This window comes from Peromyscus californicus, unplaced genomic scaffold (assembly GCF_007827085.1).
Source record: "Peromyscus californicus insignis strain IS unplaced genomic scaffold, ASM782708v3 Scaffold_6__1_contigs__length_162567912, whole genome shotgun sequence".
In the NCBI taxonomy this organism is placed as follows: Eukaryota; Metazoa; Chordata; class Mammalia; order Rodentia; family Cricetidae; genus Peromyscus; species Peromyscus californicus.
Genome location: NW_026294584.1, coordinates 12,560,507 through 12,579,193, shown reverse-complemented (window position 1 = coordinate 12,579,193; position 18,687 = coordinate 12,560,507). Strand labels below are relative to the sequence as shown.

General features: G+C 39.9%; 1 protein-coding gene across 2 annotated transcripts in view; it reads left to right on the top strand.

Annotated features, from left to right (window-relative positions):
* Elapor2 (endosome-lysosome associated apoptosis and autophagy regulator family member 2) overlaps positions 1-18,687 on the top strand; it is a 182,492-nt gene that overhangs the window by 30,035 nt on the left and 133,770 nt on the right. The gene's annotated exons all lie outside the window — the stretch shown is intronic.

The window sequence follows — 18,687 nt, the reverse complement described above, 5'->3', positions numbered from 1 at the left end:
TTTTGATAGAAGATTATGACTAGAAAGGCACTTTTTTTTTTTAGTACAGCACAAAGTTTTTCTTTTGGAATCCAGATTTTATAGTACTAAATGGTTAGTTTCAGCTCATGGAAACCCGTCATTCTGTGAACAGGCACAGATACACCTTGCCTAGGATTATTTACAGTCATAGAAATTGCCTTATATTATACAACACAGTTTCCCCTTTTTTATCCAGAAGTTTTATCAATATAAACAAATAGGTTAGTGTTAGATAGCACATGGATCATATTTAGTGCATACAATTTGCTAAATTTGGACCGATGCTGTCACCATGAAGCCTTTATTTATTCTACTTAATTAGCAAAGCCATTCCCTTCACAAGGTTCTTCCCAGGGCAGGTGCTGTCTATAGTGGATTCAAGAATGTTGTGTTAGGATTTCCTGATATAAATATAATGCATTACAGGACTAAATAATTCTCTAATTACAGTAAAAGAAAAGCCTTAGTAATTTATTACGTTAAATGGTTAATTTTTATCAATCAAAGCCTCAAATTTAAAACACACAGTGTTTTTGTTTAACTTCCTCCAGCAAACTTGCTGTCAGATATTTCTGTAACCCCCACACAGCTTGTGAATCACATTATTGTCATTTTACTAATGAGTGGAGTAGATGTGACGCTTACATTGGCCTGCCTCTGTCTAGAAATAAGCCTGGTTTGGCTCCATCCTTTAGCATCTTATTTCAGCTATGTCTGAATCAAATGCAGATTATTCAGTAGCTATCAGGGAATGTCAGTTAGTTCAGCACTGAAGACTTTACCATGCCTAGTTTATTCTTGGGCTTATGAAGTCGCTATGACAACTGAATTTGTGAATACTACACAATTTCCCTGAATGGAAATACAGGGGCAGCTGGCTGTATTTCTGTCATGGGTTAATGCATAACTTTGTTTAATGTATGTTTCTGCCCAAATAATTCCAACTGGATTTATAGTTGACTATTGAACCCAAAGTCAACTCAAGTCATAAATGAAGGAAAGGTATCTAACACAAGCATTCTCTCCATTAGACACATCAAAACCTTCTAGAAATGGAAGACATTTTGGTTTAAATGCTAGAGTTACCACCTAAGCAGAAAGGGGGGGGAGAGGGAAGGAGGGAGGGAGAGAGGAAGGAAGGAAGGAAGGAAGGAAGGAAGGAAGGAAGGAAGGAAGGAAGGAAGGAAGGAAGGAAGGAAGGAAGAGGAAGAAAGAGAGAGAAAGAAAATTATGAAACATGGCACAGAATGAACTGAGAAAGTGGCATATTTACACTCTGAAAGTTTACATCAGAGTTGTAGGTTGTTTTTGCTCTTTTGTGGGGGCTGGCTACCCAGCTCCCAAATAAATCACACATCGAGGCTTACTCTTAATTATAAGTGCCTGGCCTTAGCTTGACTTATTTCTAGCCAGCTTTTCTTAACTTAAAACTATCCTGTCTATCTTTTGCCTCTGGGCTTTTCCTTTTCTATTCCTCTATACCCTTTTGTTTGTTTGTTTCTTGCTCCATGGCTTGCTGTGCAGCTGGGTGGCTGGACCCTGGGTCCTCCTCTCCTCCCATATTTCTCCTCTCTGCCTGCCAGCCCCGCCTACTATTTCTCCTGCCTCCCTATTGGCCAGTCAGCTCTGTATTAGACCATCAGGTGTTTTAGACAGGCACAGTAACACAATGCTAACAAATGCAACATAAGCAAAAGTAACACACCTTAAAATAATATTCTGCTACACATTAGAAGTGTCACCTCATTTCCCTCCAAAAACGTGCATCGAAGTGAGGTGTTTTTGCTGCTCTATGCACATCCGTGATTGACAGGGTAAATACCACAAATGCTAATTTGGGGGTCACAAGTAAGTTTAAGTGTTAGAAGTTTCAAGTGTAGAATTCACACACAAGGAGAATTGATTAGTTGTAGCTGTTTGATAGAGGAATCTCTAGGACGACGGCAGATGAGTGAAACTGAAGACCCCTGGATGATGTAGGCTGATCGCAATGAAGACAGTTACGAAGCTGAACACTGGTTGTGTCTGTTGGGCTTCACTACAGTGTCTCCTGCAGCCAGCTCCCCAGTGGTTCCTTTACACTTTACTCTTGCTCTCCCCCTTTTCAAATGGCAGCATCTAGACATCTAGCAATCTTCTTCCCTTTCCCAATCTGGGGAATCCCATTATCTAGAAAAAGCTGGGGCTTTTAGGAGAAAGCAGAAAACAAATTTATTATACCATTAATGATAGTTTGAGGGCATGCATTAGAGGTGATTTTAGTAGGTACTGAAAGGGAAATTTAGAGCTTTAAATTTATGATTTTCCCCCATTCTGACTTAACAGCCTTTTTTGTTTTGTTAGCATTTTGCTTTTCATGATGAATGAGAGCATGTAGGATCCCAGGGCTCTGGCAATGAAGTCAGTGGACAGGATGATTACTCAGGCTCAGGTTAACACTGCCAGCTTTAGTCTCCTCTCTTGGAATTGAATATAAACTGTGAAATCCAACAAATCCTCCCCAGTCATTTGACACATTATCATCCTTCTAGGATACATTATCTTCATTTTATAAGAGGAGGCTGAGAGACAGGAGTAATAGCAGAGCTGATAGGGAAATTTGCTGACTACTTCTTCGTGCCCTGCTCGATAGCTTTGCTAACACATTTGCATGAATTCATGCTTTTCTCCCTTCTGTTCAGGCCAGCTTTACTACTTGAAATGTAGGTAGCACAAATGAGGTGCTTTGTGTCTTGATAAACACATTATATTTAGATGATTTAATATGGCAAACAATTGTAGTTTCTTACTAATAGGTTTACGCTAAAGGAAGTTTACCTGTTTTACCATTTTAATGTATTACTATGAAAATTAAAACTGAATTTGCAGTTTGTATTTGTTGCTTGTATCTCTGTTGTATGATATATCATATTGATCATGTGAATGTTATGAATATATAGACATTGTATTGTTTTGTCTCTCATCTTTACTCCATTTCTATAAATATGTCTATAATATTATCCTGTTGCATAAAATGAAAAGAAATATGAAATATGGCCAATTCCATAGTGACTCCACTGGTGTACTTTTCATTATAGGTAGTTGCTGTACACTTTTATGAAAACTGCCAAGACACAGAATTAGTAAATTTTGGATAATATGAGATCATGATGTTTACATGTCAAGGTTAAGCCAGCTAACAAACTTGAGAATTCATTGAAAATGAAAAAAATGGATTGAGCCTTTGTACTAAAATGTTTAAAACAAATTTCTACAATCTTTCTCAATTATAAGTTGACTTGGCTAAGAACTGTACGTTACTAGAGTGTCCAGCAGCCTTAAATGCTTTAGCTCAGCATGAGGGCACACATGTCCCTAGCTCTCAGAGGCAGAGGAAGGATTGTGAGCTTGAGTTCTGCCTGGGCTAGAGTTTTGCAGCTCTGGCTACTATTAGTGGCTAATTCAGTCTCAGAAAGACTACCTCTTGTGTCCTTTATTATATTGTCACTGCTAGCTTCAGGTGTGGTATTTGTTTGTGAAGTTTTTATTGGTTGGGGGAACACAAAGAGGAAAAAGGAAACCAAAAGCATGTTGTCCTTTTTTATTGGACGTAGAAAGTTCATTCTATTTGTGCCTTGCTGTTGTTTCCTCCACACTCAGGAATTTAAAAGCCTGGGTAAATGCGTTAGTTAACTCAGAAAGTTTATTTTGGCATTAATGAAAAAAATCAAATTATAGATACAGGATACTTCTTTTAAAACTCTATTGTACAAATAGTGCAATATTTATGAGTTTCGACATGTGTATATATAGTTGTGACACCATTGCCATCAAAAGACAAAATGTATCTATCATCTCTAAAATTTTCCTTTGTGTTCCTTTTTATTGATAAGAATACTTCATATGCACTCTGTCCTTTTTTTTTTTTTTTTCGAGGCAGGGTTTCTCTGTGTAACTTTAGAGCCTGTCCTGGAACTTCCTCTGTAGACCAGGCTGGCCTTGAACTCACAGAGATCCTCCTGCCTCTGCCTCCCAAGTGCTGGGATTAAAGGTGTGTGCCACCACCACCTGGCTTCAATCTGTCCTCTTAACATATTTTATTTTTGAGGTAGTGGGGATTGAACACACAGCTTTGTGCTTATTATCAAGTGCTCTGTCACTGAGTGATATTTTCACCTATTTTTTAAAGAGCATAAGTCATCCTGTTATCTGTGTGTGTGTGTGTGTGTGTGTGTGTGTGTGTGTGTGTGTGTGTATGTGTGTGTATGTGTACCTTGCTGTGGGATGTCTTTGTGTATGCTGTATGTGTTGCTCTGATTGGTTGATAAATAAAGCCATTTGGCCCATGGCAAGTCAGGTTATAGTTAGGTGGGAAATTGAAGAGATAGAGAAAGAAGAAAGGCAGAGGGGAGATGCCAGCCCGCCGTCCAGGGAGCAGCATGTAATGACACCCAGGTAAAGTCTTTGAACATGTGGCAACATATAGATTAATAGAAATGGGCTGAGTTTAGTTATAAGAGCTAGCTAGCAAGAAGGTTGAGCCATAGACCATGACCATACAGTTAATAATTAATATAAGTCCTATAATATATATATTCAATTTGGTCTCAGGCATATTCTTAGGACAAGGGCAAAAAACACCCAGATTCTTGGCCCAATTATTAAATGAATGGTCACTAGTCCAGCTGTAACATTGTTTCCTTCTGTATCCTCTTGAGCTGTACCCAAGAGGATATATTTTATATATATATTTTATATATATATATGTGTGTGTATATATGAATATATATGTATGTATATATATATATATATTATAAGTCCTAATAATAATATGTGTCCAAGTGGGTCATAGGAAAACTTCAAGCACAGTACCTGTCTAGCAGGCACATTTTTATCTACATTTCTTTGATTATCCTTGTAGACATCTATCTGTTTGTTCATATTCAAATCCTTTGCCCATTTTTGAGTTTGCTTGCAGCTATTGTTAAGATGTTGGTGGTATTGATGAAGATTGCCAGTTCCTGAGTGCTCACTTCTGACCAGTGCTAACCGCTACTGTGTCTTTGTGCAAACTAAAATGGAGGAGAACGTGCCTTCTTCATAGGCATAGTTTTCACAGGAGCACATGGCCTCCTCAGTACAGTGTGGGCTGGATGATGAGTCCCACTGGGCCCCTTCAGGAGGGTGTATCCATGCAGTGTACAGATTGTGTAGCAACATGAAGATGCCCTACATTTATGATAAGTACTGCAAGGAACATCTTAAGTCATCTAACTTAATTGTTCAAACACCTTCATTCATCTGAATATTAAATCAAGTGCAATCACTTTACTGGGAATGCTTCTTTTATTGCTTCTTATTATTTTACAGTTCAGTAGTTGAGGAAACTAATTATGAAAGATAAGTGACATGCACTGTGTTATGGATCTGGCAACTGGCAAAGAGGAGAGACATGTGCAGAATGCTGTTGCTCCAAGTCTGTGTTGTCATCTATCACCATCTTGTCTCTATACTACCTTTATGATGTGTTAAGAGCAGTGACAGGCATCAACAATCATATGCTAGATGCTGTTGGATTCTGACTCGTAGAATCCAATACAATCAAAGTTTTATGGTTCTCCATGTTTCCTTGTGTGTAACTACTTTCAAGAGGCTTTAGGTATTGCCTTGTGTATCCTTTTCACTGTCCTTACCCTTATGAGCTGTGACAGTGCCTGTCTATGAACTCCACAGCCGATGCTGTCATGTCACCATGAGACAAACACTTGGACAGTGGCAGAACAAGGCTGTTGTCTTTCCTACTTGGATAGTTACCTTTCTGTTGTCCCCAAACAAAACAACCCAGGAGAAATCCTTAGTGAAACTCAATTTAAAACATCTTGCTGGCCCTTCACTACCCCCACTCATGTCCAGGCTGTTCATGTAGATCTCATCCATTTCTCTGTCATTGGACGATCCCCGTGTCTTTCTTGGGGTCCTGTTTTCCAGGTAGCCTCCCTGGTGATGTGAATAGCAGTCCAGTCATCCTTGTTCCACATCTAGTATCCTCCTATGAGTGAGTACATACCATGTTTGTCTTTCTGAGTCTGGGTTACCTTACTCAGGATGATTTTTTTCTAGATCCATCCATTTGTCTGCAAACCTCATGAGGGGTAGTAAAGGGCGAGGGTCGAGGCAAAGAGAGCTTGGGGGAGCGGGAGATCCCAGCTGGATCAACAACAGAGAGGGAGAACAAGGAATAGGAGACCATGGTAAATGAAGACCACATGAGAATAGGAAGAAACAAAGTGCTAGAGAGGCCCACAGAAATCCACAAAGATACCCCACAACAGACTGCTGGCAATGGTCGAGATACAGCCCGAACTGACCTACTTTGGTGATGGGATGGCCAAACACCCTAATTGTCGTGCTAGAAACCTCATCCCACTACTGAGGGATCTGGATGCAGAGATCCATGGCTAGGCCCCGGGTGGAGCTCTGGGAGTCCAGTTAGCGAGAATGAGGAGGGTTTATATGAGCAAGAATTGTTGAGACCAAGGTTGGATAAAGCACAGGGAAAAATAGCCAAACGAATGGAAACACATGAACTATGAACCAATGGCTGAGGGGTCCCCAACTGGATCAGGCCCTCTGAATGGGTGAGACAGTTGATTGGCCTGATCTGTTTGGGAGGCATTCAGGCAGTGGGACCAGGTCCTGTGCTCATTGCATGAGTTGGCTGTTTGAAACCTGGGGCCTATGCAGGGTCGCTTGGCTCGGCCTGGGAGGAGGGGACTGGACCTGCCTGGACTGAGTCTACCAGGTTGGTCTCAGTCTGTGGGGAAGGCTTTGCCCTGGAGGAGGTGGGAATGGGGGTGGGCTGGGGGGAAGGTGAGGGGGATGGGAGGGGGGAGAACAAGGGAATCCGTGGCTGATATGTAGAACTGAATTGTATTGCAAAATAAAAAAAAAAAACCTTAAAAACATCTTGCTGGACTTTATTAGCACCGTAATAGAAATGTACAGTCACACGTTACTTGGGTTTTCCCAAACAAATGTCAGAGAATGGCTAGCCTTCCCCTGCACAGGGTCTAGTTTCAGTTCTTTAATTGGAACACTGCAGAAAGACAGAGATACTGCTTCAGGTAGTATGTTTCTACTTCCTATACTGGAAACTTACTTGATTGCATTTATATGTGTTAGATCAGCTTGGTACCACTTGAGCTCCAGTTTCACAGATTTCTAACTGGAAAACTGACAAAAGTATTGGTTTGCAAAGATCAAGGGTTTTACTTGCAGTTTTTTCCTCTCATAAAGAATGTGTCTATTTACAGTAATAGACCTGTTTGTAGAAGCTAGTTATAGTGGCACAAGTCCATAATCAAAGCACTCAGAAGGCTGAAGCAGGAGGATTCCTGTGAGTTTGAGGTCAGTCCAGGCTGCATGCTGAGTTCTAAGCCAGTCTGAGTGACAGAGGAGGATCCTGTCTGAAAAAGCATAGACTAGTTGTAGAGTGATGATATGGAGGGAATGTGAGAATTCCCCTTTAAAGTTTACAGTAGTTCTGGGCACATATTTCATTTCTGCGCCTGAAGAAAGCAACTTTCAGGGAAATGAAATGCCTTGAAATTGCACATTTTTCATGTTGAAATGAGTTTACCTGCAAAGAAGCTTTAACAGTGATGTTTATAAAAAAGGTTTTTATATACTGAAAATTTAAAGGGTGTTATTTAAATCTTTCCTAAGTTCACTGGGAAAAAAAAAGAGCTAGTAAATTGTACAAACCGTGTGGAGAAATGTTAATAAGGCTTCTTTAAAGGTGAGCTAATAAAATGTTGTGTGACCCATTTTACTGCTTATTAATGCTCTTCATAAGTGGTCTTAAGATGAGATCTTTATATGGCTACAGGTATAGGGTTATCATTAGTGGTCTCTCCCTGCCTTCTCTTGACATCTGCTTCTTTTCCTATTTATGGACAGCTGGATTAGCCTCTTGTCTTTTGGTGTCAAGTAGGGATTTCTCCTACAGCCAAAGCACTGGGACACTTTGTTGATGGACATTTGGAACTCAAAGCTCTGAGATGATCTGGCCTTCCCTTGTACTGTTTCTTCTCATATTGTCTACCTCCAGCCAGAATGGCCTCCTACAATTCCTACAACAAATGCTCCAACTTGCTTCTCAGTGCCTTACTTCCCAACATTCCATCTGTGTAGAGCACCTCTGTGTTTTGTTCTTCAGTCAGTCTATCCATTCATCCGTTGATCTGTCCCTCTCTTCTTCTGCCTTTGCTTTTGTAGTACTCAGGATTAAACCCAGGGTATCCTGCATGTACAGCTAGTTCTTTACTACTGAGCTAGATCCCTAGCCTATTTTGTTTTGTGCTTTTGTTCTGTATGTAGAGGTCAAGCCCACAGATGAAATCTCTCTTTTCATGAAATCTCTCTTTTCATGAATCCTGGTTTCAGTTAAGTTTATTTTGTTTAAGTCCCAGTCTTAGTTACTTTTCTATTGTTACAAGACACCATGACCAAGGCAACTTATAAAAAAGCATTTACTTGGGGATGTATTTTTTTTTCAGATGTGTAGAGTCCATCATGGCAGGGAGCATGGAAGTAGGCAGGCATGGCGCTGTATTTGTAGCTGAGTAGTATGTCTGATCCACAAGCATGAGGCAGAGAGAACTAACTTGGTGGAATGGTGTGGACTTTTGGAACCTCAACCCCTTCCCTCTGTGACACACCTGCTTTAATAAAGCCATACCTCCTAATCTTTTCCAAACACTTCAACCCACTAGGGGCCATTGTCATTCAAACCACCACAGTCTATAACACACACACAAATGTCTTCGGAGTCCTTGGTTCATGCTCCTACAAAATCCCCAATGAGACAGAACAATATTTAAATTTTTTAAGGTCCTGTAGACACACACAATCAAATGCAAGATCCTAAGTATCCAACTTGAGTTTTGGCAGACACATATCTCTGTTGAGACAGAATACTTTCATCACGCAGAGACCTGCCTTGTTTTCTTTTTCCCCAATGTCCTGTCTAACCCTGCAGCCAGGAGACAACGGCATTTTTAGCTTTTGTCACCACAGTATCAGATCTTTCTATAAATGAGATGATGTGTGTGGGGCTTCTTTCACTCGGCTTCATGTTTCTGGGATTCATTCACATTTTTATGTGTCTCAACAGTTACCTCTTAAGTAATTGAGTAACTTCACCGCACTTATTTATCCATGTCTCTGCTCTCTCCAGATTCAACTATCATGAATAAAGTAAATGGCAATTGATAATTTCATAAAAGTGTTCTTTGTGAGTAGTTTGATTTGACATCTTTTGGGTAAAATACTTGAAATCGAATGGATGGGCCATGGTGTTTATTGAACAGCCTGAGAAATGGCCAAGTATGTGCTCCAAAGTGACTGACCTATGTTTTCGATCTTATCTGAGAAATATAGGTGCTGCAATCGACTCATCTTTGTTAGTATCCTGAAGTTTTGGCCTATTTAATTGCAGTCATTCTGTTGGATGTACAATAGTACTTCATTGTGATTTTAACTTGCAGTTACTTGCTCACCAAAGGTGAAAGAGCTTTAAATAAATGTATTAATTATTGTTATGATGATGATGATACATGGTGTTGCATGTACCATGGCACATATATGGAAGTCAGAGTATAACTCTGTAGAATCAGTTCTCTTTGTTCACCCTTATTGTGGATTTCAGGGTGTGAACTCAGGTTGTCAGGCTTGCATGGAAAGTGTCTTTACCCCATTGAATCATCTCACTGGCCCAATTTTATAGGTTTGTGTAAGTATATATTGTATATTGAATGTATTTCCTCCATCCCCCCTTCCTTTTTATGCCCCCATTAGTTTGTTATTCCACTGCATACTTTTACTTTAATTTCATGTGTTATATATATATATATATATATGCACAATTTGATTTATCTATATAAAATCTAGGAAATGCAAATAGGAGAAAGCATATTTATTTTCCTGATACTGACTTAATGTTCTTAATGTGATTATCTCTGTGTGCATCTGGCTTCTTGTAAGTGAAATAGTGTGCACATGGTCATTTATATATCTTTCTTTGTAATGCTTCTATGGAAGTCTTATGCTGATTTAGAAATTTGGTTTTATTGAGTTGTAAGAGTTCTTTAAATATGATTGTATTGGTTAGGGTGTTGTTTTTTTTGGGGGGGGGTCAACTTGACACAAACCAGGAGAGGAAACTTCAATTGAGAAAATGGCCTTCATTAGATTGGCTTGTAGGCAAGTCTGCACAGCATTTTCTTTATTATTGATTGATATGGGAGGGCCCAGCCCACTGTGGGCATTGTAATCCCTGGGCAGTATAAATTATAAAAAACAGGCTGAGTGAGCCATTGATAGCATGCTACTAAGCAGTGATCCTCCATGGCCTCTGCTCCAGTTCCTGCCTCTAGGTTCCTATTTGAGTGTCTGTCCCAACTTCCATGGATAGTAAACTACATATTGAAACAAACTCTTGCCTCTCCAAGTTACTTTTGTCTGTGGTGTTTTATCACAGCAGTAGAAGTCAAACGAAGACAATGATGACCAAATTCTTTGCTAGGAATGTACTTTAGAATTCGTTTTCCTATCTATTACTTGCCTCTTCCATTTCTTTTGTCTCTCTCCCTCCATCCCTTCTTCCTGCTTGTGCATTCTTCCTTTGCTGGGATTAAACTAGGGGCTTTGCACATTAGGTGAATACTCTACTACAGTCTCACTTCTCCAGCCTTTATTCCTGTTCGTACTATTGTCATTTTTAATAATTCTAATGTTATGATTATTATATTCTACATCTTATCAAAGAAATTTGTACTTATTTCTTAGCACTAAGATACTCTTTTATTATTTTCTAAAAGTTTATAATTTTGACTTCAGCACTAAGGGCTGTGATCTGCCTTGAATTAAGTTTTATGTATAGATATTGAGCACAAGTTGAAGCTTATTTTTCATATGGATATTCTGTTCTTCCAACAAACTTTTCCATCCTCATTGAATTTCTTTGGCATCACTTTGGAAAATTAGTTGCCAATATGAGTGTGAGTTGTCAGAATCTATTTATTCATTCATTTATTTATTATTTTTGAGATAAGATGGCACCAAGTAGTCCTCACTGACCTTGAATAGATATGTGTAGTTCAGGGTGGTCTTGAACTCATGGTCTTCCTACCTAGGTCCTCCTACCTAGCTTCCCTTGTGCTCAGATTACAGACATGTGCACTGCACTCAGCTCTGAATTGTTGAAATGACCAACATGGCTTCGATTTTCATTGAGCTACTAGTCTCCATTTCAAGCAGCATTCATAAAAACTTGAATTTTCTCTGCCTGGGGTTGATTTGCCAGCCATGCACTGAACACCCCCCTCTTACAAATGCTGGGAAAACTATATCGTGCTCCACCATGGGATGATATCTATCACTGAGTTTTAGCATGGGTTGCAACATGCTTCTTGGCATTTTCTTTTGCTAACATTAAAAGTTATTTTTAAACCCTATTTACAAAATACAGACTTCAGTAATATAGCAAACCAGTTTTTCATTTCTATCATGTACCATGATGCTTTTAAATACAATGCAGTCAATTGTGCTTTTCTCTTTTCCATTTTTATTCCTTTATTATATGTTTCTGTATTAAGTTTATTTTTTAAGATTTATTTTACTTTATGTATATGAACATTCACCATATGCATGTGTGTGCCTCTTGCCTTTGGAGGTCAAAAGAAGGCATCAGATCCCTTGGAACTGCAGTCACAGATGGTAGTGAGCCATCATGTGGGTGCTAGCCCTTTGTAAGAGTAACAAGTGCTAACTCCTGAGCCATCTCTCTAGCCTTTTGAGTTTCTATTGTAAACATCCTCATTGTAAGCCAATAGACTGAATGGCAAGTGGAATTTAAAAATTAAAATTATATGTGTGCTGACCACCTTCTGTAACTAGTCAAGGCTCCTAGCACTGGGACTGGGACATCAACCCAGCCATAAACCTTTCAACCTACAATTTGTCCTGCCTGCAAGATATGCAAAACTTGTTGGAATGGCTGTGGTGAATAGGTATGGCTCCCATAGACTCATGTGTTTGAATTCTTGGTCCATAGGGAGTGGCACTTGTTGGAAATGTGGCCTTGTCGGAGGAAGTGTGTCACTGTGAGGGTGGGCTTTGAGGTCTCATATGCTCAAGCTATACCCAGTGTGGTACCCAGTATGGTACACAACTTGCTTCCACTGCCTACAGATCAAGATGTAGAACTCTCAGCTCCTTTTCCAGCACCATGACTGTCTGCATGCTACCATAAGCATAATGAACTAAACTTATGAAAATGTAAGCCAGGCCCACTTAAATGTTTTTCTTTTTTTTAAATAAATATTTTTATTTTATAATTAATTTAATTTTATATATCAGCCACAGATTCCCCTGTCCTCCCTCCTCCTACCCCCCAGTACTCCTCCACAATCCAACCCTCACTCCCACCTCCTCCAAGGCAAGGTCTCCCCTGAGGAGTCAGCCCAGACTGGCAGACTCAGCCAAGGCAGGTCCAGTCCCCTCCTCCCTACACCAAGACTAAGCAAAGTGTCTCAGCATAGGCCCCAGGCTCCAAAAAGTCAGCCCATGCACCAAGGATAGGTCCTGGCTCCACTGCCTGGGAGCCTCCCAAACAGTTCAAGCTAATCAACTGTCTCACTTATCCAGAGGGCCTGGTCCAGTTCCATGGGTGTTCCTCCACCATTGGTTCACAGTTCATGTGTTTCCACTAGTTTGGCTATTTGTCCCTGTGCTTCCTCCAACCATGGTCTCAACATCTCTTGCTCATATAATCCCTCCTCTCTCTCGCCAATTGGACTCCCGGAGCTCCACCTGGGGCTTGGCCATGGCTCTCTGCCTCCGCTTCCATCAGACACTGGATGAGAGTTCTATCATGACAGCCAGGGTTTTCAGCCATCCGATCACCAGAGCAGGTCAGCTCAGGCACTCTCTTGACCATTGCCAGTAGTCTATAGTGGAGGTATCTTTGTGGATTTTTGGTGACCTCTTTAGCACTCTGCTTCTTCCTATTCCCATGGGGTCTTCATTTATCATGGTATCTCTTTCCTTGTTCTCCCACTCTGCTCCTGATCCAGCTGGGACCTCCCACTCCCCTAAGCTCTCTTTCCCCACGACCCTTGCCTTCCATTACCCCCCCTCCCCAATGTCCAGTTTGCTCATGTAGATCTCATCCATTTCTCTGTCACTGGGCAATCCCTGTGTCTTTCTTAGGGTCCTCTTTACTAGGTAGCCTCCCTGGAGTTGTGAGTTGCAGTCTGGTCATCTTTTGCTTTACATCTAGTATCCACTTATGAGTGAGTACATACCATGTTTGTCTTTCTGAGTCTGGGTTACCTCACTCAGGATGGTTTTTCCTAGTTCCATCCATTTGCCTGCAAATCTCATGATGTCATTGTTTTTCTCTGCTGAGTAGTACTCTATTGTGTATATGTACCACATTTTATTTATCCATTCTTCAGTTGAAGGGCATCTAGGTTGTTTCCAGGTTCTGGCTATTACAAATAATACTGATATGAACATAGTTGAGCATGTGTACTTGTGGTATGATTGAGCATTTCTTGGGTATATGCCCAAGAGTGGTATAGCTGGGTCTTGAGGGAGGTTGATTCCCAATTTTCTAAGGAAGCGCCATATTGATTTCCAAAGTGGCTGTACAAGTTTGCATTCTCACCAACAATGAAGGAGAGTTCCCTCACTCCATATCTTCTCCAGCATAAGCTGTCTTCAGTGTTTTTGATCTTAGCCGTTCTGACGGGTTATAAGAGTTGTCATGGTCATGGTGTCTCTTCACAGCAATAGAAACCCTAACTAAGACAGAAGTTCATTCCAGGGACTGGGGTATTGCTGTGATAGTATGGACCATGTTTTTGTTTGGAGGAATGTGGGCTTTGGGACTGTGGATTAGAAAAGCAGTTGCGTGCTTCAAGTGGGGCTTAAGGGGCCATCCAGTAGGAGCATGGAGGACAGTGGTGCTAGGGTGATTTGAACTGTGGGGTGCTGGCTCAAGAGGTTTCAGAGGATAAGAATTTTAGTATGTGGCCTAGAGATAATTCTTGTGATATTTTGGTAAGGAATGTGGCTGCTTTTTTCTCTTGTCTGATTAAGTCTGCCTGAGGCTAAAGTGAAGAGTTTTGAATTAATTGCATTGGCAGAGCAAATCTCAAAACAGCCTAGTATAGACTCTGTTGTGTGGTTATTAGTGTTGACTCTTAAGATTCATAATGAAAAGGAACAAGCTGAGCAAGGAAAAATACAAAATGTACAGAATGAGGAGAAAAAGGATACTAGAAAGTGGAATGGAGCTAAATCCTGTGTTCAAGGAGGTAGACACATTAAAAATGGAATAAAGAGAGTGGTGACCTCAGGGCAAGAGCCCACCCAGCTAAGTTTTCAATTTGCATAAAAGAATTAAAGAACAGCTTATGTTCAGGCATGGTGGTATGCTAATGTAGAAAGGCAATTTCTCTATGATGACCACACCTTGGCTTTATGGTGAATGGAAGCCTTGAATGCTTGAATTGAAGAAATAGGAAAGAAAATTGAGTCATTTACAAAAGTTATACAGGGCCTCAAAGAAACTTTCACTGATTTCTTACAAAGGCTGTCTTTAGCAGCAGATAGAATGACACCAAATTCAGAAGTTAGACAGATAATAATTGAATCTCTGGCTCTTGGAAATGCTACTGTACAATGCAAAAGAGTAATCAGGCTGTTAAAGGCAAGATCAGCACCCTTGGAGGAATGGATCCGAGATACAATGAATATTGACTCTCATGACCATGATGATTCTTGGATAGGAGAGGTGATTTCCAGAGGTTTGAAGAAAAATTGAAATGTCAAATGTTTCAATTTTGATAAACAAGGTCACCTAAAATGGGACTGTAAACAGGGTGTTTCTAGAAACAATGTTTTTGCTAAGAATAATTTCAACAGAACAGCCCTCCCTTCTGGATTATGCAGAAGGTGTCACAAAGGTAGATATTGGACTAATGAATATAGATCAACAAGGGACAGACAAGATAATCCTTTGCCTTTGCCATTGGGAAACTCCCTGAGGGGCCTCTCACAGACCCCCATGTCAAATTTGGTTCAGTCCTTTCCTGTCACCATGGAAGAAACTCCTTCCCAGAGTAATTGAAGAACCTAATGCCTATTGTAAAAAACCATACTGCTCTGGATGATAGAACAAAAGTAGAAGAGGGAAAAATCAGAAATAATCATAAATCAAATTTGATAAAGATTAGATTTGGAAACTCCCCAAAGTTAGGGTTGGGGAAGGGTTTTGTTTTTGTCTTTCAGAAAAATAAAGGCAGCCATCTTGAAGAATTTAAAGACTTTTAGACAAATAAGCATCCAAAGAAGGGAGATCTACCCAGAAAAAAATGACCAAGACAAGGAATAATCTGACCTAATGTGATCTCTGAAGTCTCCAAAAAGTTGCTAGAACCCCACAATGATGATTCCATTAGGATAATACCACTAAGATGACAAACACCACCCCAAGATTGGCTTTGGTCTACAAACTGCTCAAGACAATTTTGAGATGGCTAGCTAGGATGATCCAGTCTCACAGACTACTTGAGCAAGGATTTGAGACAAGCCCTGTACTTTCCCATTATGTAGAGACTGGACAAATGATACAGCTAACTCTCTCAAGACTTGACAATTAACCCCCAAATTTTCTTTTCAGGATTTCCTTAAGATGCTTTCGACCCCAGACAGCAGGAAGTAATTTTAAGAACACAATGCCCACATTCCCAAGAGGTGGGGTGGGTGGCTTTTGGTCATTCAGTGGGTTATGGAAAATTGTCATTGTTTAGGGTGTTTGATTACAAAGGAGATTAGATTCAGGGTTCTTGTTTTTTTAAAAAAAAGAAAAAAGAGGATATAGATAAGAGGTAGATTATTGAATCTACTCTGACAAAAAATATAGAAATAATAGGATAAAAGGGTAGATTATTGAAGCTACTCTGAAAAGAGAAAAGGGAGAATATGGGTATGATAAGATTAAAAGGTAGATTATTGAATCTACTTTTAAAAAGCAACTGCTAGTTTTAAATATTTTACATTGAATTTGATGTTTGTATATTGTATACAAATTGTGTATAGTGATACAAATTTGAGATTAATTTTGTTAGAAAATACCGTACGCATATTTCTAATCTTGTTCAAGGTATTGTACTTGTGCAGCTCATTTAACAATATAATGCAAATTGTTAGTCCTTGAAAGTTATTATTACCAACTAATTAGAACATAGAGTAATGCAAGTTAGTATTTAGTCACCTATTACAAATGAACTTGTAGTCACATTAGGTATATTTTTAAGGTCAAATAGAAATATATTTTAGATGACAGGTCATCTTCAAACACTTCAGAGATCTGCAGAATATAGCATTTAAGATTTTTAATAACAAAGATTTTTTTCTTATGACAATGAAATATGTCTGCTCCTGGCAGCACCAATCTACTTCAGAGAAGATGATGAGCATTGAAGAAACTCCATATGGAGCTTACTTTCTTTGTGGCAAGTTAGCCACTGGGCAAGAAAATGCCCTTGCCTTAATTGCTGATAGTATGCTGTCCAAATGGACAAGCAGGACACAAAAGAAAGGACTGCCAAATCTTGTCAAGACAAGGTGGGAAGGCCCTTTAGAAAATGCTGCTTCACAGATGAGTCTGTCAGATATGCTAGGCCTGTAGGCCAAAGATGGGTGCCCCAATGTTGCAGAGAAATCTTGGGTGACTGTCCAGGCAGCCAGCTGTTTCTGTCATTTCTCACATTTTTTGGAAGTTGCTTGTTTGCACTTCCTGCTTACTTAGGTACTATTTCCTTCTCATGTCTCTGAGGGAGTTGAAGATTAGATAGTTATAGTTATAGTTTTCCTTGTTAGCAAATTCAGAAAAGAAACTCACTAAATATGTATAAAGTGCATAAGTTTGAAAGACATCAAAAGATAGTTTTTTCTTGGTAATACAAGTTAGGATAGAAAATGAATTAGGTACAACATTTTGGACTCACCAAAATAGGATAAATAATGGAGTATTTTCTCTGAATTTGCCAAATGTTAATGGACTAAACATTGTTAGTGTAATTCTTGACTATTGTATATACTTATTGTACTTATGGTATATAATTTTTCTTATATTAATTATAACTTTATTTTATTATTTTAGACAAAAAAGGGGAAATGTGGTGATATGTTGTGTACCCTAATAAACTTGCCTGAGGGTCAGAGGACAGAGTCAGCCACTAGATTAAACATAGAGGTCAGGCAGTGATGGCACATGCCTTTAATCCTAGCATTTGAGATCTCATGCCTTTGCTTGGGAAGCACAAATGCCTTTAATCCCAGGAAGTAATATGGCAGGACATAGAAAGGTATATAAGACGTGAGGAAACAGGAACTCACTCTCTTTAGGCTGAGGATTTCGTAGAGATAAGGACTAGTGGCTGGCTGCTTTGCTTCTCTGATCTTTCAGCTTTCACCCTGGTATCTGGCTCAAGTCTTTTTATTAAAAGAGCATCTAAGATTTGAACAGCAGTGGTGCACTTCTTTAATCCCAGTACTCAGAAGGCAGAGGCTGGTGGATCTCTGAGTTTGCGGCCAGCCTGGTCTACAGATCGAGTTTCAGGACAGCCAAGCCTAGGCAGTGAAGGAAACCATAGAAAACAGAAAGCTGGTGAAGATTTAATTGAATGAAGGGGCCATATTCCAGCCCCAGCAAGCAGCAGAACTTGGCAGCTTTGTCCATGTGGTTCTGGCTTTAGAGTCACAGATACAAGAAAGGGGTTATGAAATCTCCCTCCACAATTAAGGAAGCCATTGAAACCAGACATGTGTCAAGGGTGTCCCTGAATGGAAGCCCAGAGAGACCATTGTGTGAATCTGTGAAGTTGAAGCCTGGATTGCCTTGGAGACCCCAAAATGTTGGAGATGCCAGAGCTGTGGGATACCTGCCAAGGAGAGCTGCTAACAGGGAGTAGAACCAGCCCAAGAGAAAGAAGTGTGTTGCGGTCAACAAAGATAAAAGGAGTTGGAGATCTGAAGAGCATCTTGACATCAGACATGGAGATGCAGAGTTTGGAGTTTGCCCAGCTGGTTTTCTGGTTTTCTAGCTTTAGTCCAGTATTTCCTCACTACTCTCCCTTCCCTGTGTTTTGGAACATTAATATATATCCTGTGCTATTATATGTTGGAAGTATATGATTGGTTTTTTGATTTTGATTTTATAGGGGATTATAGTTAAGAGATTGTATGAATCTCAGAAGAGACTTTGAACTTTGGATTTTTAAATAAGTTTGAGACTGTTATAGACTATGGGTACTTTTGGAGTTGGACTGAATGCATTTCTGCATTATGGCATGGCCACAAGCCTATGGAGACCAGGGAGTAGAATGTGGTAGTTTGAGTAGAAATGTCCCCCATAGACTCAGGGAGTAGCATACTAGGAGGCATGGCCTTATTGGAGGAAGTGTGTCTCACTTCTTACTACCTTCAAATCAAGACGTAGAACTCTATCTTCTCTAGCATTATGTCTGCCTGCATGCTGATGCTATGCTTCCCATCATAAGGATAATGGACTAAACCTCTGAAACTGTAAGCCAGCCCCAATTAAATGTTTTC